The sequence below is a fragment of the Meriones unguiculatus genome, chromosome 16 (genome assembly GCF_030254825.1).
Source record: "Meriones unguiculatus strain TT.TT164.6M chromosome 16, Bangor_MerUng_6.1, whole genome shotgun sequence".
Taxonomy (NCBI): Eukaryota; Metazoa; Chordata; class Mammalia; order Rodentia; family Muridae; genus Meriones; species Meriones unguiculatus.
Window position 1 is genome coordinate 17377329 of NC_083363.1, and position 25565 is coordinate 17402893.

Consider the following 25565-nt stretch of genomic DNA (forward strand, 5'->3'; position numbering starts at 1 on the left):
TAACGTCAAAATTTGAGAAAGTCTGTCCTTTGCATATTATGTCAGAATCATTGATGAAAAATCCGCTTGTCAACAAAAATCCAAGCAATATTTCATGTTTGGTATCCCATAATCCAATGTCAAGGTGGAGCTTGGGATCAACAACTGTGAAGAAGAGTGGGTAGAAAGGTGGAATGGACAGAGAAAGATGCTGACACACAATGGGGAAGACGGACCACAAACTCAAACTCACCCAGGGAATATTCCTGGAGCAACAGCTGTCCATCAGAGCGACTACACCGGGTCTAAATGGTCACTCCTGGGCCTGTCACACAAGCCCCAAGAAAACTGATGAAGAAAGCTCACTGATGTCAACTGGTTGAGCCAATTTGTCTCACTACTCTTGGGTAGTGGGTATTCTCTGGAGGCCTTTAACTTGGGTACACACACATGCACATTTAAAACCTTTGTGCTTTTCATGGCCTCCAGAAAAGACATCCTCTTAAGTAGTTGTAGGAGTTCTTTAAGGGTTATAGTTTTAGTTCCTAAAATGTTCCTCAATAAATTCCTGCATTATACATAGTACATAAAATTCCATCAGACAACATTGATTACAATTAGGAATGAAAAGCACGTGTACAAAATCAACACAATAGACGTAGCTTGAAAGCATTTGAATTCTCTGGGGCCACTCTGTAGCCGAAGAGTGGGTCCAAACAAACACTGCCAAAGAAAAGCAATCTATGCACAGAGAAAGACACTTACATAAATAACAAAGTATGATCTTTGACTCATCGCCTTCAATTAGATGATAAGCCTCCTAAAGGTAGGGCTATTTATTATTTATTTGACACTTCTACAGATCTAAACATAGGAAAATACTCATTAAACATTTATCGAGTCAAACCAATTGCATTCATGAAACTGATAAAAATATCATCATTTTAATATCTATGTGAATGTGACTGGAATTTACAAACACTTTAAATTTTCAAAGCTCTTTAGTTGCGATAAAGAAGACCCATAAATTTTCTGCTACATAAATCTCAAGGATAATTTTTACAATAGTGAGCTTTTCGGCGATGTTCTCTGAATACTGAAGAAAGCTATTTAAATTGCTTCAGGTTAATTACCACATAGCTCAAAAAGTTCTAGATCTCAAAGACTGTACGGCCCAAACCTTTGCACACAGAATCTTTCCAGTGAACAAAGTAATAATAATTATATGTGTCTGTTACATCCATAACTCTTGTCAAATTGCAGAGGTTTTTTAAAATGATTGTCTCCCATGCATCTAAAATACAAGCAAAATACGATGGTCTTCCTGGTCATTTTCACTCAATATTTTTTTCTCTGTCTTCAGCAATGTGCCTCTTTGTTAAACAAGAACATTTTCTGATGTTTCAGATGATCAGAATGACTCACTTAAAAAATATATCTAAAATAATTTTGAGTGCCTAGCCAGTGATATTTTTCAATATCCTCGAGGAGGAAGTAATTAGATGTCTGAACTCTGACCGCTGATGCAGGAACACTTGTCCCTGTTCCACAGTCACCTCTCCACATGAACTCTTTAAGTCACAGCGTAATTATGGAAAACATTACTAGTAGGCGGGCAAAGTGTTTGTCAATGTCTGCATGCATCATTTGCATTGGTGTCTGTTATGGACTCCCGCCTAAATTTTATTGCTACAGCCTTAAAACCAGTGTTTCACTAACATCCGTGTTCTACAGATGATGTGGCCCTCAGACTAAACAGTTTTAAAACTCCCTTTGTTTCGAGACCATTTTGGGCATCTCTAAAAAATATGAGTGAGTTGCCTTTCTGATTCTTTAAAAGTCTTTCTTTCTGGCGCACTTAATTCCTTTCTGTGCTGGCAGTTTTTTCACTTGTTACTGTCTTTTCTGTTTTCCTTGTCTGTTCTTGTTTTAAGTATACAGTGCACACTGTTAGCTCTTACCTGTGTTTATATGCATCTCTTTAATACTTGGCATGTCAATTTTTAGATGTTTGATTACAAAAATCTCATTCTTGGACATACAGACAGTACCTCAGTTGGCCTGTTGTTGCAGTGTTGTGGGTCACCAGGCAAGGGAAGGTCTCCAGGGAAAGCCATAGCAATAGGAAGTAAGACCATTTTGCAATCCCCTTGCCAACTCATGAAAGGAAGTAATAGCTCCGTATTCATAGCACATTTTTAAAAGTAAAGACAACAGCAAGTTTTGAGCCCTGGAGATTTTTGAGGGGAGAATTAGGACAATGCCGGGTTCCTTTTCGTGTTTACATTGTTAACCTGATGATGTCAGTTAATATTAAAAGATCCAAAGATTTCACTTCAGGAAGTGGATCTTCAGGAAGCTTGGCCAGGCTAAGTTTCTCCTGCACAGATGTCAGGGGCCTGGCTCAATGTTGCTTGCTCAGCTCTACCCAGCCTTTAGTCATTAGAATAGAAAGCAGCTGCCCTCTAGCTCACAAGGCCAGAGTCAGGGCTGCTGAGTCCCGTTTTTCTTCCTCTCTTCTTTCTTTCTTCTTGTTGTAGCCTGGACAGGGTGAAAAGGGGGAAAGAATGGCAGTATATATCTAGAGTGAAGCTTTTGAGTTCCCACGGCTTTGAATTGTAGTTACATATTGGCAAAACTAGCAAACAAATAAATTACCACATAGAGAATTTTGGTGGTTTTGCCTATCTAGAGAAAAGAGCCCTAAGTGTGGGGGTAGAGATCAGAGTAAACCCTGAAGTGTTGGTGTCATGAGTACGAACTAGTAAGTTTTAAGATGATAGTCCATAGGTAGTAGATTCGTGATACGTACATTGGTGGATATTAGATAGATGGTAGATACACAATAGTTGGTAGATAGGTAACAAATAGGTAGGTAGATGGGTAAGTAGATGACAGATGTGTGGGTAAATCAATGATAAACAGTATAGGGATGACATGACAAATAGATGATGATGGATATATAGCTATGTAGGTAGATAGACATGATAGGTAGGTAAATAGTTCTATGACAGATGCTAGATAGATGGATGGATGGATAGATAGATAGATAGATAGATAGACAGATAGACAAATATATTGGAATATCTTTCCAGATCTGTCTGCTGAAAAAGCACATAATAGTAACACGGAAGAACAGCAGCACTTTTAAGGGCCAACCTTTACCTGGAAGTCCTGATGGCTGTGAGTCATTTTGATGACTCCAGCACAGCCTACGCAATTAATTACTATAATTGTTGCTGTCTTGCAAAATCTGGTTCAAGACACTTCTCCAAGAAATATACAAATGGCCAGAGGACATATGAGAAAGGGCTGACTGTCACCAATCAAGACCAAACACAAATCAGAACTACCATGAGACATCACCTCACACATGCCAGGATGGTCATTTTTTAAGTAAAGATGAAGACAGCCAGTGTTGAAAAGGACGTGGAGGAACTGGAGGCCTTGCATGTTGTTGGCAAAAAATGAGAAATGGTCCAGCTGCAATGGGAAGCAATATGGAGTTCCCAAAAGTGTCAAAAGAGAACTATCATTATGACCAAGAATCCCGTTTGTGTATTTATCCAAAATAACAGAATCCAAGTCTCAAAGACATTTTATTAGTATGAACTCTCCTGTTCATACTAGCTACAACACATAATAGTGAAATAAACCAATTACAGCGAAACAATTATGGAAGAGAAAAACAACCTAGTTACACAAAAGACAAATTCATGGATTCAGAGAGTAGAGTGATGGGATAAGGGATGGAGACGCTGTGTTGCTATAAAGTAGTACATAAAGTTTCAGTCATACAGCATAAATAAACTGTTGAGAACTCCTTCAGACCACTGTATAAAATAATGCACTCTCCAAAAATTGTTAAGGAGTATAGATCTCAGGCTGGGTGTTCTTGGCAGTTGTGGTATAAATGTGAAATCTCCTCCCCAAAGGCTTGTGTGTTCGAATATTTTGTGGCCAGCTGATGACGCCGTTTGAGGAAGCTGAACTTTGGAAGGTAAAGGCTGGCTGGAGGAAGCAGGTCACTGAGAGGCAGGCCTTCAGGCTTTATAATAACCCAATCTACTTCCTGTTCTTTTTTTTTTTTTTTTTGGTTTCCTGAATGTGAATGCAAAAAGATCTCACAGCCTCCTGCTCCTGAGCCCATGCTTCCCTGCCTGCTGCCATGTCTTTCCCACATGATGGACTAGGTTTCCTTTGTAACTATGAGCCAAAAACAAAAACAAAAAACAAAAAAGAAAACCATCTTTCTTGAGTGAGTTGCTTTTGTCAGTTTTTTTTTTAAATCACAACAAGAAAGTAAAATAATAATATTAAAAGCCCAGCTCCTGACTTATAAATGCCAAAAAAAGCAACCACTATCACCTTTTCCAACTAATAAAAATAAATGAAAATAAATGATACAAATAACTCTGTACTTTAAGATTTGAACTCTGAGGTACAGCAATGGAGCTAGCACTGGTCTGCAGATTATTCTCAGTGGTTGTTCAGAACACTGCATTACTGTGACAAGTTAAGTCACCAAGAAAGCAAAAAGTAAAACAAATTTTAAATGTTGACCAAAATACACTATGAGATTTTTCAGTCCCAGGGTCAGCATGACGGGGACATGCAGAAGTTTATGTCTACCATTGAGGGAATGGGGTGATGAATCCTAGCTACAAAGGCGTGATGGTACCATTTCCTTCCCCTGAAGAGGAAGCCAAGATACAATCCAGGACCATGACTTTCTGATTTTGTGTATGTGTGTGTGTTAAAATAAAAACAGTAATTGCCTCTCAAAATTCTAATTGTTTTAGGTAAGTCAAACTTAGAAATTAAATGTATTTTATACAGCAATGCTTTAATTAGTGCTTTAGAAATGTAACATTTTGCCTTCACCACAACTTGATTTCATTTCTGAGAAAAAAAAAAAACAAAACAAAAAACAAAATCTCCCTTACTTTGGAAGAAAAGAGGAAGGAAGCCCAGAGGACTGCGTGTCCACATGTCACAAATACCTTAACAGGGCTCTTCAGCCCAACATCGGTCATGGTTGCTAAGGTGTGGAACAAACCCAGATCCTCGACAGTAGAGGGGATAAGAAGCTGAGCTGTGCGTACACACTGGAATTGCATTCCCCCCTTGGGAAAACTGGAATCACGTCATTTGCAGAAAGATGGATGGACTGGAGATGGACTTGGTATTGTCATACTAAGGGAGTTAAGCCAGAATCAGTAAGACAAATGTGTGTGCTCTTTATTGGTCCTAGATTTTACATTGATGCATAAATCATATATGTTTATATGACATAAAAGGAGATGTGTAACTGTCTTTGGGAATGAAGAAGACCAGGGGTATGGTCAAAATACACCCTATGCTTGTGAGAAATCTCCTGATAAGGCACATCACTGTGTATAATGAAAATACAAGAGGGAAAAGTTACTGATGGCATTTCTAGAAGTGACCTCTGAATGTTACCATACTGACCTGCCTGGCAAGATGTACCCACAGTGGTTTGGTCAGTGGGTAACCAAACGCTTTGGGGGTCAGATCCGAGGCCTGCCTAATAAGAAGGAATTCATACCTGTTCCGTAAACATGATCTAAACTCATGGTTTGGAAGGTCACAGGCCCGCAGAGGAGAGCTGCTATTTCTGTTTGGGTGCTAAGTGGCCATGTTGTCAAGCTTCCTTCTAAATATTAGCGCTTATCTTCACAGATTAGTGTGGCTCTCGGCCTCAGTGTTACTCTCAATATACACACGTGCGCGCGCGCACACACACACACACACACACACACACACACACACGACTAATAACAATGATGAAAACCTTAAAAAGAAAAGAAGAAAGTAGAAAAAGGCAAAACATCGGTAAAATGTTTTCATGTGCAAGCAACACACTGATGTCTCACAATGGTATAAAATCTAGTGGAAGCCGACTCAGAAGCTGGGTTGGTTTGACTTCCTGGTACCATGGCATTTCACAACAACAAATCTTTTAAGATTTTGAAACAATAAAGTAACTCATAAAGATCCTGATTAACTGGATTCTGCATGACAGGGCGGGAGGCATAAGCCAGTGGTAGAGCATTTGCTGATGCCCATCATCGTACAGCATCGTATAAAATAGAATAAATCTCTAAAATAAAAAAACCAAAGAAAACTGCTTAAATGTGGTTGAATTATTAAAGCATCTGACTACATGAAAGTTGCCAAATTTACATGACAATATTTTAAATAATATTCTGTATAAGCACATATCCAAGTCTCTTTGTATTTTTGAACCTACCTTCTGAATTATTTATTGACATAAAGGCCTGTCAGTGGGAGCTAAAAGAAAAGAGATTTAAATTTAGACAGTGTACCTGGATTTCCTGGGGAAGCAATGAACTAGCATTTTAATTACTAACAAATGTAATTATTCCAACCAGGTGTAAACCATCAAAAGTTTACCAGTGCCTCTCCCTAAGCAGTGTTTTCATTTGGGTGATGTTTTTAATTCTTTTTAAGTTACGTATTATATGAGTGATGTCTGTTTGTGTGTGTGAAATGTGTGTGTGTGTGTGTGTGTGTGTGTGTTAAGGCGTCAGTTCCATCCATCACGTGTTCTGAAATTGAATCCAGGTTGTGCTCGGCCAGTGCTTTCACCTACGGAGACATCTCTGCTGTCCCATTTGTATGAGATCTTGATAGCCTCGCTTTCTAATAAGGAATGTGGCCTCTGACACCTGTCAAATTTGTGCTGCACTTATGTTATTTTGTTTCGACTACAAATTCCTAGACTACTAAAACTACCAACACGGTGACTGCAAGCAAGTCACACCCCACCACAGAGGTTCTCAAAATACCCGAGAGCCCCTCCCCCGGCCCCTCCACCGTCAGGATTAGCCCACATGACATTTTTTTAAGCAGAAACTATAACGAGATGAATGGATTTCTTACTGGAAATATGTATGTTATATAAACAGTTATTGGAACCATATAATCTATATCGATATCCACCAGGCCTGTTACTTTTCAAACTTAATGAAACTGTCCATTCAGCGCAGCTGGCTCATCTTACCAGGCTCTGCTAGTCCTCAGAATAATAAGGCCAGGCTCACAAAGACTCACAGCGACTGCCAAGATCATAATTACTTTTATATTGATTTAAAGCTAGTAAAATATTAACATTTCTTATCTCTTGGAGAATGGTCTGAAAATACACTACTGAAATTTGCGAGTCAGGATAAGAGACGGTGTTTAAAATCTACATTTGGGCCAAATATCTACCATCAACCCTGTAGCGGATGTTTCCAGAGTCTTTATGACAATAGAGAGAGCCACTCTAGGATTTATATTTTGATTCTGTTTCCATATTTGCTGAGTTTTGATTTATCTATCTACCATCTAGTTAGCTAAACATGTCATTATAAGTAATAGATATCATTTGAAAATAATGTGATCTGTGCCAACAATTCATAAACACATCCCAGTGATAAGCAGTAAGACCACTTTTTTGTAATACCTTCAGTTTTGATTAATTAGATTTCCAGTTCTAAAATACACCAGCCATTTTTAAAGCATGCTGTAACTTTGACCTGTTTGGCTTTGGCTTCCTTTAAAACATGCATCGTACCCATTTCACTGTTTCAAGATAAAATTTACACTGACTGCATGCTTCCAACGAAAGATTAAATTGCTTAGTCTTTTTTTTTTTTAACTGACAGAGACACGCAAGCTCACACGAAACCTGCCATCCTGAGTTTTGACAACATAGAATTTTCCAGCTCAGGGAATGCGCAGTCTGTTTGAGACACTTCATGAAAACCAGGACAGGGACAGAACGGGCCTGGGCGGCTGCCGCTTCAGCCAGCCTCACGCTATAGTGCCCTCCTGTGGAAGTTTGCTTAAAGCTGCATTTGCCTGCCCTCAAGAAAGGTTTTTCCATGGGCAGTGGCAAAACTCAAGGCATTCAGAGTTATGGAAATTCTATCCAGTTGAGTTGCTTCTTCGATTTGTAACCAGACATTAAGCTGCTTTTCAAATCCAAAAGACATTTACAGTTCATAGGATTTGCAGATCAACATACACGAAAGGGAGACCAGCTTTTCATCTTTCTGTCTTAATTATTTCATTGAAGCCGCCTTTCCCTTGATTTTTAACTTAAATAATTAAGTACTAAAGGGGAAACCAAAAACTTACACCCTGAAGTAGGACGATACATTCTTCAGTAAAGACGTTTTTCAGATTTGGTCAATGAAAACCATTTTCCTGTTAGAAACATAAAGACTATAGTTTTATAATGACAAAAAACAAAAACAAACAAAAAAACGAAGCTTAATTTGACTATGTACTTATTTATGTTCCTCAAATGTATGCAAAAAGGTGACTTTTAAATTTTCAAACCATTAAATTTTTAGCCCCACTAAAAGACTTTTCTTTTTCACCCAGGATAAATCAATGTCGCTTATTAGATATTTGTCTCAAAATAATTGGTTTATTTGTATTTTCTCCCAGCACTGGTCCTCCTTTTATGCTCAATTTTCTGGGAATGGAAAAGTGACCTGTATCATAGGAGACACATACACACATGCACACACACACAAACACACACACACACACTCACATATACCACTGTTTCTCTTCCCTCTTGAAACACATTTCTGAGTAGATTGCAAAATGTATGTAAAATCCTCCTATCGGTGGATTCATATGCCATTGTATTTCCTATTGTGTTTTCTCTTTTCCCGCACCAGCACACAGCTTTCCCATGCATCCTTTTCAAATCATTAATGCTGAAGATTCCCCTCCCCAACTACTCAAAACACAAAGCCTTTCTTTCTCCTCCATATGTCACAAACCAGTGGTTCTCACCCTTCCTGATGCTGCGACCCTTTAACACAGTTCCTCATGTTGTGAGGACTGTCAACCATAACATTATTTTTGTTGCTACTTCGTAACTGTAATTTTGCTACTGTTGCAAATTGTTATGTAAATATCTGATATACAGATTGTCTTAGCTGACTCCTGTGAAAGGGTCATTTGACCCCTCCCAAAGGGATCTCTATGCACAAGTTGAAAACCACCTCATTAGACCCTAATGAAGAGTCTCCTGAAGGAGAGGAGGTGACTAAAGAGAGCTCAGGGGAAAACAGGAAAGCTACGAGGAGCATTTGACTTTAAAATACAATGGATATTTTTTGTCTCTTCATGTAAATCTCTTTAAATCTGTCTCCTACAAATGGAAATGGGAAAACACTGGATTTTCAAAGTCTAAATGTCTGTATTACAAACTATTAGGGAACTGCGGAGCCCATAACTTGAGAAGTGAGCTCAGCTCTGTCTGAAGCCGTAGCCATGATCAAGAGACTATGAGTTAGCTCATCCATGCTACAAGTGTAGGACAAAATCTTCAAAATAGAAATAGCATGAGAAAATGTGTGATGGAGTGGGGATGGTGTCAGCTTCCTTTAGCAAAAAAATGGCTTCATTTGTAGAACCAGGGTAGATTACAGAAATGCAACCTATCCAAAGAGTTGCAAAAACAACAACTCAGAAAAAAGAGATTAGGAGGGCTGGAGGGTATGGTCAGTGTACAAAATACACACACACACACACACACACACACATATTACTAGGTTATATGCCATATTTGTGTGTATATATATATACATACATACATGATAAAAATTATGTATATATATATATATACATTATAAAAATCAAAATAAATAAATAATGACAAAAATTAGGTAAAGAAATTTTAGTGTTGGACAACTTTTGCCTTTTGGGTTTAAAATTAAAACTTCTAGAAAAAAAATGAGATTTGCCAAGGCCAGGAATATATGATTTCCATCAAAAAACAAGTGTGATATCCAAGGTACTTAACAGGTCAGACTTAAAATAAATAAGATAAAATTGGGTGACAATTAGATGATGGTCCCTCAAATGGCATCCCATACTTGAAGGCATGCCCTCTCCAGAAAGCTAGGTAGCATCAAAGAGACAGTGACCTTCCTAGGCCCCAAGCTGGAGCCCAGGCGAGGCCCCAGGCTAATCAAGCAATTTCTGACCGTTGGTTTCGATGATGTCACAGAATTGAAATTACCTAAGACTGGGTGACTGTGGTCCTTAAATACTGAGTCTATACTTCTGACCAAGAGACCCCAGGCCAACCAGCCTCAGAGAACTGCTGTCTCTGATTCCAATAGCTTAGTGTAGTCTCCACCGCCCCCCCTCCCAGCATGGTCCCATTCAAAACGCGAAAGCCTTCCTTCCAGAACACAAGAGTCAGCTGGGAACATTCATATTGTTTTTATCACTGATGTCCCTTTGGGAAAAGTTTGTTTATTCCTAAATTACTTTTAGTCTCCCTGCTTTTCCTGTCATGTGATCCAGAACAAAACCCACTCTGGGTGAGTGAGAAAGAAAAGCAAAAGGGAAAGAAAAAGAAGGGGTCATTCACATGAGTCCCATGGAGCACAGTGAACAGGAGCTCCACAAGGAGAGCAACAGAACCAAAGAATCGGGGCCCAGGGCTCTTTTCTGAGACTGATACTCCAACCAAGGACCATGCATGGAGATAACCTAGACCCCCTGCTCAGATGTTGCTCATGGCAGCTCAGTATCCAAGTGGGTACCCTACTAAGTCTCTGACATGAACTCAGTGTCTGGCTCTTTGATCACCTTCCCCTGATGGGGGAGCAGCCTTACCAGGCCACAGAGGAAGACAATGCAGCCAGTCCTGATGAGACCTGATAGGCTAGGGTCAGATGGAAGGGGAGGAGGACCTCCCCTATCAGTGGACTGGGGGAGGGGCATGGGAGGAGAAGGAGGAACAGTGGGATTGGGAGGGGATGAGGGAAAGGGCTACAGCTGGGATACAAAGTGAATAAACTGTAATAAGTAAAAAAGAGAGTATTGACAGACATCACAGCACTTCTTTATGCAGTAGCTTGGAACCTTTAGCTTCTGGAAATAAAAAAGTCAATTAACTATATTTAAATTGTAATTTGCTGTAGCTGGGTATGATTGGCTAAAATAAGTCCTCCTACCATCGCCTTCTCTGGTGATACAGGAACTCTGGCTTGTTATGTCACAGTTGGAGACACAGAGGACATCTGATGGCCTAGTCTAGGCATTGACTCTTAGCATCCATTTCTTGCATTCTTAGCAACAGAAGACTATTAACAGGATGGAGAATAAGCAAAATAGAGGCCAGGTGACCTAACGGTTTTTGTAGTAAGCCTTGGGGTGATTTGTTTTTGCTGTTTGGGGGGAGGACTTGGAGGAGGGGTATCTTCTGTATTGTTTTATGTTTATTTGTGTATTTTTTTTTTCTGGCAAGAATGTGAAAGAGATGCCCACAGCAGAACAGTCATTAATCTAGAGGCCTGCAGAGGAGCGCCCTGAAGGAGACTAGGTCTCCCAAAGCTGACCCACACTGGTGGCTTTGAATGATTGTTTCTGCCCATTCAGGTGAAGACAACATAGAATGTTGGTTCCTAAAGTCTATGGAAAGCCAGACTTTCTGGCGCTTTAGGAACTGAATACTAGCCCAAACACAGCAAAGCCATGTTGTTAACGTGTGTGTGTGTGTGTGTGTGTGTGTGTGTGTGTGTTCACAGTTGATGTGCTATGCACTTAATGGAGAGAGAGGAGAACACCATGTATTTTGGTCTTTCACTCTCAGGTTTATGCCCTTGAGACAGGGTCTCTAGCAAACTCCAGCAATTCCCCTGTCTCAGCACCCACACTGCTGTGGTCACAGACACATGAGGCCTTTTATGCATTGCTAGAATCTGCGCTCAGATGCTCATGATGCGTGGTAAGCGCTCTTACCTTCCGAGCCATTTCTCCTGTCTCCATAGCTTTTGATGCTTTATTATTTTATAATTTTGATTAGAGTATCAGGATCAAAACATCAGTTATATTTTGTCTTCCCTCAAAATATTTTTCCTAAAATTTGGGTACAGCCTCAGTGGCAGAGAGACTGCCTACATTCACTAAACCCTGGCTCTGATCTCCAGCAATACCCTACCACAACCAAAGAAAGCATTTGTATTACCCTATCAGAAAATTATTTTAATAAATGCTATATTATATTGGAAAATAAATTATGTAGTAGTTTAAACCATCTTACAAATTATGTAGAGTAAAACTCAATTAATTTAAATTCAAATCATTTTCAATTTTACACAATCAGCCTGACTACCGAGATAATAAACTCTGGTCTATAAAACAATAAAGACACTTAACAATTTAGATACTGTTACATAGAGGCAGGTTAGTTTCAGGAATATAGAGAAGCAAACTGTACCATATGTTGAGTGTCTGTGTATCCACATACACACGCATTTGCATACACACACACACACATACACATTCATAGATGCCCCAAGACCTCTGCTCTCTGTTGCACATTTATGTTCTTACTCTCTTAGTAAGATCAAATTTGTATCTGGCAACATTTGCAGTTTATATGCAAATGGCCATTTCTAATTATAAATGGTGTTTGTTTCTGTTCTGTCTTTTTGTTCTTCTAAGTCATTAAGGTAGCTCCCAGAATATCTACTCATAACACTTTATTAGTAATTAGTAATTACAGTTACTCTAGCAATATTTTTCAACGGAGGTCATACAAGAAACGGAGTGCTACAGAAATCGATTAAAATTTTGAATTCTTTGAAATAGAGTATGTATAAATAGACGGCAGATACATGGGAGAGAGGTTAACTCATGACAAGCAGTGGGTTCCTTTGGTTCCCCAAATCTTGTTTGAGGATGAAAACTATCTCCCTTGAAAATGTACATTGTCTGTTTAGAAAACACCCTACAGTTCAGACTGCCATAAAATTATAACCGGCTTTCTGGGTCAACCCATCTAACTTAATATATTTGGTAAGTATAAAAGTATCCTTAGTTCTTAGGAAAAGTGAATCCATTTTAAAATTCTGTCTATGATAAGAGCACTGCATGGAACTGACAGCAATTTAGCTTGTAGATTTTGAGTGTGAGACTGTTACAAAAGCAGAATTTTGAGGGAAGTAACTTGGCTCTGATTCACACAGCATTTTGAAGTGAAAGCCATTAGGGACAGAGAGACTAATTAGGAAGATAAGAATAGGAGGAATCACAAAACATGGCTAGAATGTGACAATAACAATGGGAAGGAAAGGGCAACTATTATACTGTAAAGGAAATTTGAAGCCAAAGCTAATGACCACTTTGATATGAAACTCTGGGCACTGGTTCTCAACCTGTGGGTTGTGACCCCCTTTCCGGTCAAATGACCTTTTCACAGGGGTCACCTAAGACCGTCAGAAGTATCAGATATTTACATTATGATTCATAGCAGTAGCACGATTACAGTTATGAAGTGGTGGTGAAAATATTTTTACATTAAAGGGTCACAGCATTAGGAAGGTTGAGAAACACCAAATGAATCAAAATCGGCACAGCTCCAAGGAAGAGTCCAAAAGAGTAATTACATAAAAGAGTGATTAAACTGTCAATATAATTAGTAAACTACTTTTTACGTAGTTTTGCTATGTAGGACACACATAAACGCTGTGTCCTACAAACAATTAGTGATACAGGGCCGGAGAAGCATAGAGGTCAGGCTGTTGATTTACCTGGGAAGCAGAACACTCGCACAGTAAACTTCGTACAGGCTTCTCCTACCATCCACCGTGACATCATTGTACAAAGGTGCCAGGTCCAAGGTCATACTGTGAACACATCCTGTGTGGCTGGGTTCCGGACATGCATGAACAGTGGAGGGAAAAACTAGCTCCAAAATGCATGAAACTAGAAGCTAGTCTGCGGAAAATTCTTCTAAGCGTCAGCTGTGTGAAAAGCCAGTCAAGTCTTGCCATGAGTTAAATGACATTTTAAGAACTCTAAAATATATTTTTGAAGACTTGGAATAAAAACCAAAGCGCAAATGAAATGCAAACATTTGATTCAATGCATTTTGGATATACCATTTTGACTGTAATTTGGACAGACTTTTGGAATGTTTTAGTTCAACAAGTGAGAAATGATGTCTTCTGATTTGGATCTCCTTACAAGGCATCTTTTGTCATCCAAGATTGACTTATTAAAAAAAAAAAAAAAGACAACCAAGAAAAAAATCAACATACAATGAGAGATAAAGTGAGAGTAATATAAATCATCAAAATTTGTTCTGACAACAAAAACTAAAGTGTAATTTCCAAAATTCATGGGAAAAGCAGTAGAGCACTAAAAAGATGCCTGGAAACACTGGGCAGCCTTCTAGATTGTTTAAAGTCATTAACGGAGATGAGTAACTCACGTGGCAGTACTGGAGAAGTCATTTAAGTTTCTCACATTTTAGTGAAAAAGAATCCTACAATCTATTAAGATCACTTGACAGGCACAATGTGCCTTCACCATGAGGACATCAGCACAGAAATTGGATAATGGCTGTCATTCACTCAGGAATAAAGAACATCTCAAATTGTCCCTTACATGAAAGAAACTGATCAGAACCTGAAATCTGTGGCCCACATCTGAAGGAAGTTTACGAATGTCTGCTGATAATTTGTATCAATCCTAAAATGTACGGGTAATTGTCAGTGAGAACTTCTGAGGCTGAAATGGTCTTAAACTATCTGATTAAAAACATTTCTATTAACCAAGATACAGGAAAGATTGAATATTTTGTCTGTATTGCAGTCTTGTAATACAGACAAAAATATTGCAATATTGCTGTGTCTGAAGAGCTGATCAGTGTCTGAAGCTAAAAAAAAAAAAAAAAAAAAACTACAAAAATGTAGTATTAGATGTGGATTGGGTCATTGACATATTTAGTTTAATTTACAGTTTTTTTGTATTTTTAAGATTTGTTAGCTTTATAATAAGTTCATCATTTTTATTGTTATTCTGTGTACTCACATTTGTAAATTCTACAGACTGTGGTTTGAATAAGGGTCCCCTCAGGGTATAAGTGCCAAAGTCTTAGTCCCTGGAATGCTGTTGCTAGAATTTGGGGACTCCTTCAGGAAGAGGGCTCTGTGGAAGACACCCCAACAGGAGGGGATCTTGTGAGAGACCCTTCAGTCAGTGGAGGCATACCCTTAAAGAGGACTGTGTGATCCTGGTTCCTTTGTCTTTCTATCTTTGCTTCCAGGGCAAGAGGAATAACTCTCCACCATTATAATGCGCCAGTTCACTTTACTCTAGGCATGGAACCATGGTCAATCAGGGACCAAAGCCTTTACAAGTATGAGCTAAAATAAACACACGCTTGCACACACACACACACACACACACACACACACACACACACACAGATAAATGCACACACACACCATTCACCTTTGCATAGAGTGTAGACTTCAATGGCAATCTTGTTGTGGCCTGCTTTGGGTGTTCTCATCAATGGTTGAGTGAGGAAAAGAGAAAGAGCAAGTGTCACCTTTGCGACAGCTTTGATTTTGGTATCTTGGAACAGAGTGGAGGCACAAAAGGCTGAAAGAGCTATTTTACATACAGTCCAGAGCAGCTCTAGAAGGACGTACTGATCAATCGATGCAAAAGTGAAGCAAAAGGAGGGATCTAAGAAGCTTCTCAGGGTTTAGCTTGACGGCTGCATGGTCATCAACACTATGACCTAGCGTAACGGGATGGGCGTGCTTCAGGGAAGCAAAAACGATTTGCTCTGTTTGGGGCTTGTCAAGTGTATTGTTTTTTTCTCTCTGCCTTGCCTCCTGTTCCCCAGTGCTTGCCTATAGCACGCTAGAGTCCCCCCCTGCATTAGACGATAAATGCAGTGAAAGCAAGTACTGACCGCTTGCCTTTACGGAATAGAAGGTTTATTTACAGTTGAATTAAACCATGTATTGTTTCAGCTAGTTACTAGATGCTTTCCTGACCTAGATTAAAATTTTTTTAATTAAAGTAAATAAATAAAATGAACCAGTGTGGTGGCACACACTTGTAATCCCAGCACTCGTGGAGGCAGAGGCAGGCAGATCTCTGTGAGTTCGAGGTCAGCCTGGTCTACAGAGTGGGTCCAGGACAGCCAAGGCTACAAAAGAGAAACCTTGTCTCAAAAAAAAAAAACAGGAAAGAAATAAAGAAAAGAAAAAGAAAAAAAAATTAAAATGGATAAGAGCCCAGATTGAGGATAAAGATACCAGAATTAGAACTTTAGTTCTGTCCCTTGTTATCTGGGAGCCTGGGAACAGCAACATAGCTTCTCATCCAAAGATGAGAATGAATACATGCCTAGGATTATCATAAGATGAAAAACTACAACAACGCCTGTGAAAGCTTTGCCATGGTGGCCGGCGTGCATCAGCACTTAATGAACGTCAGGATGCACTTGCATTTGGTTCCCTTCCTGGTGCAGATAATACCTTCAGCACAGACACCACACAATCAGTGTCGTGGGAAATGTGAAGCAAGAGGAGTCATATCTTGAACATAAGAACATATCTTAAATAATTTCAGGACAAGATAATAGGTTTCTTCATCCTTGCAGTGCTAAGGGGAGGGGGGGAGGGCTCAAAGTCACTGTGGGCAAAAATAGAATGAATTTACCCGATTCTTTACTGCACTGTTTAACCTCTGCTTTCTTAATCATATGCACAGCAGGGGAAAGGATGTGCTAAAACAATTCATGTGTCACGAACAAAGCAGCCACAGATTTTAGCTCAAAAATCACACTAGGAAAACCACCAGTTGGAAGTAAAGTAATAATGCCAAATTTATTTTCTTAATTGAGTCTCAAGTTACAAGCAACCCTTTAATTACATTAATCAAGAGGCTTCCTCTCAGCAAATGAAGAAGGAAATGCATTGTTCGAACTTTTGTTAAATTCATTTCTAAAAATTGCTGGATATTATTCAAACATATGGAAAATAGGCCCCTTGATTTATTTTTCTTCTGAGGTTCCCCCCCTCTATCTTTTCGTTGTAGCCATAACAAAAGACAAACACACACTAACTTCTAGACATGATGGTAAGTCACATTTGAAGCATTTAAAACATTTACATTTTCACGTTCTTAAATATTAGCAGGCTTTGACGAGACTAAATTCCTTTGTTGCTGTTAAATCCTAACAGTGTATTTTTTTCATTGCTCCAATTTTGGAATTTCTGATGTATTTCCAAGAAAATTGACTCTGCCGATTACATGACTGCCGACCAGAGAAACACTGCTTTACCTATGTAAGAGGTGAAAAACCTAAGGCAAACAGGAGATCAAATGAGTTTTCCCAAAGCTCATGTGACCATTAGACATCAAAGCTGGACCTGGACCCAGGCCTACTGGCTTCATCTCATTGCAAACGCCATGTAAATCTTTTGCTCTGGAATGCACTTCTTTGGTGTCTTGTTCTTTAATATGTATTGCGACTTCTCCTGATGGTTTGCCTTCTACCCTGTGCAACCCTGTATGCACACTCTTCCTTACCTGACCTCAATTTGGGCACCGTCTGCTCACTCAGCTTCCCTGAACCCATCCGTGGCTCTCTTCCCCCATCTGCCAATGAGTAGCTGTGTTTCTAGGATACTCTGTATATACTCTGAATAACTGTCTCTCTTGTCACCCTTACCTCGCTGCATACCCACACTGAACCGTGACCTCTTTGAAAGTAAGAACTGTATTGTTCGTTGCTGGGTCCCACACGTGAAGTGCATGGCCAGTAAAGACACCTGAGAAATGAGAGAATGGATGAGAGAGGACCTTGTTATATAGCTCAGGCTAGCCTAAGGCTTACAGTGCTCATGTCTCACACTCCTTGGTGCAAATATCATAGGCATATCCTGACATATCTTGACATAAATAAATATGGCTCTCCTTCTTTTCTGTAAAGGGTGAATATATATAAGAAAGCCTTAAGGGAATGCTTCGAGTTAGACGTAACTTTTGAAGACACATGGGACCTACAGAGGTGGGCAAAGGGAATGTTAAAATTTAAAGCCAGCTATTTGAAATAAGCCCTGAATTGAAATGTTCAAATTTTAACATCATTACAGGAAATATTAAAAAAAATCATATTTTATGTTTCTGTCACTGACAGTCACACTTTGAGAATGTAATAAAAATGTCTTACAGTAAGACCCTTAAGCATGTACATTAAACATTTTCTATTTTCCAGCCTTTAAAAATTATTGTTGCCATATCATTTACATAGTATCCAACCAAGCCTGAGAAATAGAGTGTTGCCTTAGCAACGTTATCAAGCAACCCATAAACAATTTCTTTGATCAAATATTTTATAAACAAAACTGATCGGAGGCAGGTGTTGTTTCTTGGATAACCACAAGTGTCCTTGTTTTGAGAGGAAATAGAATTAGTCTTCTGTAGAGAGTAGGCCTGTGCTATACCTGAAAATCAGCCTTTTGTACAGTAGGAGGTGCTGAAGAGCCAGAGCCACTGTCTTCAAAAGGAGGAACCATTACCCTGCTTCACCACACCTCCATAGCATCCCCTGATTACCATTGCATTCATCTGAGGAAGCAGGCAAGCAAACAAACAACAACAACAAAAAAAACCTTATACACACAGAATGAGTCTCAGGAAGAAAATGGAAGTAAATGAGATAAATATCTCAAAGGAAAAAAAAAACATGAAAAGTACTTTGAGCAGGAGGTAAAGCGATATTAATTTTCATCTTAAATGTTCACCTTCATTCTGGGAACATACATTCTAAGAAGATTGTCTAGTTGAGGGTCTTTTCTGGGAAGAAGATCTCATCCTTCAAAAGTGTAGCCACCTTTCAGTGCTATTCCTATGTCTATAGAGTCAGTCATTTACTGGGGTAAAGGACTATCTATATACAGGTCAGTAGTTACCAGTATTTGTATTTTTTTATATTTAGCTATCAAATATGTTTTCCATAATCTATCACCAGTTCTGCTAAATATAAACATCTTAAGTAACAATAACAATTTGCCAACACAGTACTTTTCCTGTTCTCTGTAATCAAAGAAATATGTATCAGAAATTAACAGTTATACACAAAGTCCCCAAGAGCTAAATCCATTTTGGCATGTTTTTATTTTCTAATTCGTTTCTTCACATTCATTTCTTTGGCTTTGGGTCAGATTTTGTTAAAAAGCTGGCTGACAAAGGTGTCCCCTGGACCCCACCACATCCTTCCCTCTCTTTCTTCTCTGTGGCCACCACTGACTGGCACATTGCTACTCCGTTGTCACTTACATAAACGGTGAAACCACCAGGTGAAAACCAACTGTAGCCATTTTGCCGTTCTTTAAATTGATTGTACGAATGTTTGTTTCTCTAGGCCTTCTAACAACATCTGTAGATCTCTACCCTATACCCTGCCCTGCCGTGAGGACACAAATCTTGCTTATATCAATACTTAATACATGATGCCCAGATCATGTCTAAGTATTACACAAGAGGCAAAAGTATGTACAGTACAGTGTAGAGTTTACTAGCAGAGTCACAGGACCTAGCAACAGTTTTGATTTGACATCAACATGCATGTGCACACACACACACACACACACACACACACACACACACACGCAAAATAAAGTAAAGCAGAAGCAGGAAATAGTTTGCAGGGAGGCAACAGGGGTTGGTGAGGTGGCTCAGTGGTTAAGAGTGCTTTGCTGCTCAATCATGAGGACTGGAACCCACAGTGCACAACTCATAAATCGCTGTGACGCCATCTCCAAGGGATCTGACTCCCTCTTCTGGCCTTTTTGAGCATTGCAGTCACATGTGCACATACGCACACAGAGACACGCACATGTGCAAACATAGATAAAATTCATCTTAAAAATAAAAATGAGGGAGCAGTGTCCATCTATGAATGACTTAAAGACCACCCCAGCACCATATCAGGCATGGATGCGTAAGAATAAAAGCAGGTCACAGTACTCTGGCAAAGGGAGAAATCTACAGAATCCAGGCCTGTGCTCCACGGCTCGTGCCAGCAACATTAACGTTCACTTTTGCCAGCCCCGAATTTCACTCTCATTTATTAACCATAACAGCAAATATAAAACAACAACAACAACGCCTTATTTATATAAGACACTTATCTTGTCGGTACTCTGAGGCCAGCAGAGCTTTATAGGGCTCAATTTGCACTGTCTTTAGTGATTTAAAGGTGATAATTCAATGTGACTCACTGTCATCTAGTTCTGGATTCTAATAATATGATGCATGTTTTACATTTCATGGAAAAGCAACTTGGTTAAGACCTTGCCACTGTTTCTTACTGGTATCATGGGGAAGACAATTCTCAGACCATCCGTGAAAGGGATGTGCTTTCTGTGTGTGGAACAATTGTAACCTATCATGGCTGGCACTGGGCCCTTGGATTACAGGTTTACAGTGTCAGCCCAGTGAATTAAAAACCCAACAAAGCCCAGCTTTGTTGTGGGCCAGCTTGCTATGGTATTATTTTCCGTTCATGCCCTATCAATCAGACTTGCTCTCCACCAACCAGAATCTTCCACACAGCACACAAAACACCTTGTTTTTTTATTAATCATGCTGTGGGATGCAGCACCCAGAACTGTATAACATTACTGCTGTCCACAGCTTGGAAAATAAATTTCCCTGTCTCTAGAACCTATTTTAAGGGATGGTCTGTGTTCTCACTTTTTTTTCCCCCCTGTGGCATGCTATTTGGTATTTATGCTGAAATAATAGGAAATGAATCTAAATAGAAACACTTCTCATGTCTTATCTCTCTACAAACAAAACAACAAAAAACATAATTTACAATAAATTATCACGGCAGTTGTTGGTGTAACCAGCTTTGCTTTGTGAACTCACACCTAAGCTTGTGAGATGGCACTTCAGAGAAGGTAGTCCATCTAAGGTACCGCGAGAGGTGATTACATCTGACAGATGTTGGAGGATAAGTGAAGTTCAGTGCAGACACCTTAGAAAATTCTTGTTAAAATAATAAAGCTTCTTACATAGCGATAAAAAAAATGGCTCTGCTAAAAGAATGAATCGGTTGCAATGTTATTCTTTCCTGTGTGAGATCAAAGGACAATTATTCACCAATAAGCAAATAAATGAGCCAATTACTACAAAACAGACTGTACAGAAAAGCGGTGATTTAGGAATGTAGAATATTGTCTCCCCAGATGTCCATATTTACACATCAGACCATCCAACCCAGTGAGAATAAAGACTTGTGCTCCACACAGGAGCTAAAGAAATGGAGTGTGTCTTCTTTTCATAACATTTTGATAGGCTCCCTGCTCTCCAAAACACACCTAAAACACCAGATTCTTCAAAGGTAAAGCCTTTCCCTCTCCTCCCCGGGCAGTGATGACGATCAGATGGCTGGTGTTTACAGCAAGACTCACAATCAGAAATATGTTAAGACCTAATTGCGGGCTGTATAATTAGATTAACTCAATTAATGAGATAGCTCGTTTTCACAATGCACCTTTATTATTTGAATGGTTTTCTTCCCGGTTTCTTATTTCTAGCAGGGGAATCTTGAAACAGTCGCTTTGTCCTTTCAGTTTTGATTACCGCAGCAATGTTAGCTTTTCCAGATTGACAAGGCGATGTGAGGAAGCGGCGTATCACAAGACACGCTGTTTCCTGGTGTCCTTACTTAAAGGCAAGAGCCCAGTGCACAGCGTTGGCTACCTTAGACTTGAAAATCCTATCAGCCATGAAAAAGTTATTTCCCCACTATCTTCCAGCCCGAGTCATTTGGGCCATATTTAATTTTTATTCATTAATACATAAAAACAAGAAAAAGCCCCCAAAATAGTCCTCAGTCAATTTTCTGATAAAGTAAATTTGCTCCTCCTATCACCACCATTTGTCACTTAAATGGCTTCCAGAACGTTGTTTTGAAACTAAGCGTTAATTAAAAATATGGAAATAGATTTCAAGTATATGAGAGCACAGGGTGTGAGAGGCCCTGCTCACACAAGCATCACCACTCCTAAAAGCATTCTTTACTTCTAGGTTATTGGTTGGTTTTCCACATTCCTCTTCCTGGAGAAAACTGATCCTGGTAAAAACAGTAATTACAATTACAAGGAATAGGACAGATGGCTAGTTGAGCAAAGCATGCCATTTCGTCACCACTGAGGCTGCTGCTCTTGAATTACACCACAGACTTCAGTATAACCTGAACGCTTTCTCTCTAGCGCCAGGTTTAAAAGAGAATTCAATCCCCCATGCCTTAGGTCCAGGCCTTGATTTTGGGACAAGTTCTCTTTCTGAATTCACTCGAGAATGTTCCTTTCCACGTCCTCAGTGTGTGTGTGTGTGTGTGTGTGTGTGTGTGTGTGTTTATTCTTCTGCGCTTCCATTTCCTCACCCATAAACTACAGACATATTTTAGCCAATCAAGAACTGGTGTAGAGTTGGAATTACCCCTCAGGGATCAGATAACACTGGTTTTACTGTTAACCACACACATATTCAAGTTATGACTAGAATTCACCATTTTCTACCTGTGTAACCTTGGCTCAGTCATTTAGCATCTTTGGGTTTTAGGGGTTTTGTTTGTTTCTTTCTTTCTTTATATATATATATATTAAAAAAAATTATGTCACTAAAACCTCTCCTCACAGTGAAGCATAATTCCAGAGCATGTCTGCAATGTGATTTGTAAATCAGCCCCACCCCAGGGCCCATTAGTAAGTGCTTTATGTTTTGCCTCCTTAGAATTTTTTTTTGGGGGGGGGGGGTAGCAGGTGGCACTTTCCTAGGTGCTTACAATCTGCACAGCCTCTCTGTCTACCTTTCCCAGGCAACGCAAAATTTGCAAGTAGTCGTCCTGCAGTACGGCATTTCCACTGCCCTAGAGAAAGTTTCTGCAGCTGTTAGGGTATAAATGAAAGCATGAGAGCACACAGTCTTAGTAAACCACTATCAGGCCTGGGGAGGTGGTTCAGTGGGTAAAGTATTTGCCACCTCATCATAAGGACCAGGATGCAGATATCTAGCAGCCTGGTAGGCATGGTGGCCCACCTCTAATTCCAGTGCTCGGAGGATGGAGACGAGGGAGTCACTGAAATGGCCAAGCTATCTAGACTAGCAGAATCTGTGAGCTCTGGGCTCAAGTGAGAGAGCCTGCATCAGGTAGTGCATGATCAAGGAAGATACCCAGGGTCAACTTCAGGCCCCTACAGGCATGTTCACAAACATATGCACACACATACACACACACAACTGTGTGTTCACTTACCTGTAAACACCCATGCACCACACACCACAAGCAAAAACACCATCACCAATCAAGTCCCATAGAAACTTAACTGTGTACTTAAAACCACCACAAAGAGCAGCAAATCAGGAAGAGTCTGATTGTCTGTATTGTGCTACTCAGATGACTACTCTGTGGGTGCTGCCCTGCTGTGAGCGAGCCAGCCTCAGAGTGGGACGGTTTCCCATCACACCTTTATCAAGCCAAGTTGTAGCCTCCCAAACAAAACAGACCACCATGAAACAAAAGTGCGGCCCTCCTGAAGTATATTAAAGGAATCCACAGCCTCATGGCATACCCCTGACCTAGAGGTCTCTGCGAGAAGCAAGCCACAGCCCCCTTGCCTTGAGGTTACTTCCATAGAACAAATCAGCATGGCTCAAACCCAGCTATAACTCAAGGTCATTGTGACAAGCACCACTCGAGAGAAGAAGGGGAATGCCATTGCAGTGAAGGAACGGGACCAGAAGACCAGCTGGAATGATGCTGGTGGGATGCAGAGGAGAGGCATTCCCCAGAAGGCACAGTCTGGAAGGCAGCGGTGAAAAAGCCACAGCCCTCCATCTTCTTTCTTTCCTTCCTTTTCATCTTCTTTTTATCCTTCCATTCTTTCTTTGTCCTTTTGGTGGTGGAGATGGTGTAACACATGTGGAGGGTCAGAGGACAACTCTGTGCAGCTTTCCATGGGGTCTGGGAATTGAACTTGGGCTGCCAAATTTTCATGACAAAGACCATCATGTGCTGAGCCTCCTCATGGCCCTTCCATCCTATTCTAAACTGTCTTTAACTAATAATATTTACGGAGCACCCACTATGTTTTAAGCACTTTGCACGGTAGAAAGGAGTTTGAAGAAGTTGGTAGTTCATTACAGCTGGAGCCCAAGGTCTGTGAAAGCAGGAGCTTGGACTTCAAAGATGCAAATGCTGAGGGTCATGAAAAGCAGGGGGGAGAGGTATGGCAGTCATCGTGAAACATCCTGGAGCTGTCCCAGTGAGCTTTGTGGCTGATTTCGTGCAGACACAAGGCAGAGGGAATAACCACTGTACTTTGAGTCCACTGGGGGGCGGGGGAGGAGCTACTGATATCAGTAAGATAGAGAGAATGGAAGGAGGAGGAAGCATGGAAAGACAACAAAACTGTAAGTGGACAAGCCCAGGCCTGCCCAGTAAAAGTCCAGTTAGCATGGAATGCAGAGTTGAGATTATTCTACACCACTTCAGGAAAACACCGGGTCTGGGCAACTTCTGTCCTGTGTAAACAGAGCAAAGGCCACTTGAAATTCAGCAGCATGGAATGTGATGTCTGTAGCTAGAACAGAGATGACCCAGTCCATCTCAGAAGGACTTTACGAAGAAACTGTTCTCAGTCACAGTGGAAACAGGAAGAGCCAATCTAGGAATCCAGTATACATTGTGACAGGCGGGGGTGGGGGAGGGTGGGATGGGGTGGTGATTTCTAGAACATTCCAGCCTAGCATCAAGGTATCACTTAAATATTTCAGAGATGTGTTTAAGACTCAACTGGCACAATTTACTAAGTATAAGCAAAAAGGTCTTTTTTTGAGAACTTTGTGTGTATAAACGGCATTGCCCACTAAGCCTGGCTTAGACTTAATATCTAAGGTTTTTTGTTTGATTAAAAAAACAAAAAACAAAACAAAACAAAAAAACCCTCCAGAGCCTTAGTGTTCCTTCTAGCCTGTTCTTTGCAAGGAAATTCGTGATTTCCCCCGAAGCTCGCCATGCATGCACACCTTCTATATAAAATCAAAAGCTGACCTCGGAAGAGGAAAGGGCCCAGGCTGCTCCTAAGCAGGTCTGCCTTTACAGTAACAAGCTTCGGAAAGTGAGGCACAGTGATGTCTTCAACACGGGAAGACCTTTCCCTGCCAGCCCCAGACAGCACCTAGTGCAGTGAAAAGAATCAGCCAGCAGAGATTAAAATGGGGAGCAGGGGGGCCAAGGAGAGCTAACCAGAGAGGGAAATATTTAGAGCTATGACAGCATATTTCCTAAGAGTAATTTATGAGCCTGTTGGAGAAGAGAGGAGCGCACAAACTATGAATAAGAAAAAAAAAACTAAAATGTAAACATCATGCCTCTGGCAAACTTTCTTTAGTTAAAAACTCAGGCTGGGGTTGACAAAAGCAAATGTCTGCATTTTCGTGGTCTCTTGCTTCCTTGACGCTACGGGTTACTGGCTGATTTACTACTTCCTGTGTTGTTTTTCAAATCTATATTTGTCAGCACATTTTTTTAATGTCAGATTACTTAAAATAGATACCTCGGGTCTTCAAAGTCAGGAACAATAACAGCATTGACTGCTCTAAAAGTTTCATAGCACTTTATAAACATCCTAAACGTTGAGCCTCACAAATGTTGTATTTCTAAATGAAATTCACTTCGCTATGGTTTT

General features: G+C 40.1%; 1 protein-coding gene and 1 long non-coding RNA gene across 3 annotated transcripts in view; one reads left to right on the forward strand and one right to left on the reverse strand.

Moving 5' to 3' along the window:
- Cabcoco1 (ciliary associated calcium binding coiled-coil 1) overlaps positions 1-25565 on the forward strand; it is a 101948-nt gene that overhangs the window by 62736 nt on the left and 13647 nt on the right. The window lies entirely within an intron of this gene.
- LOC132648220 (uncharacterized) lies at positions 815-13710 on the reverse strand. The gene is made up of 4 exons (XR_009586591.1): positions 13581-13710; positions 8149-8217; positions 6254-6294; positions 815-2520 (listed from the first exon to the last, which is right to left on the reverse strand). It is a non-coding gene; the product is annotated as an uncharacterized LOC132648220 (long non-coding RNA).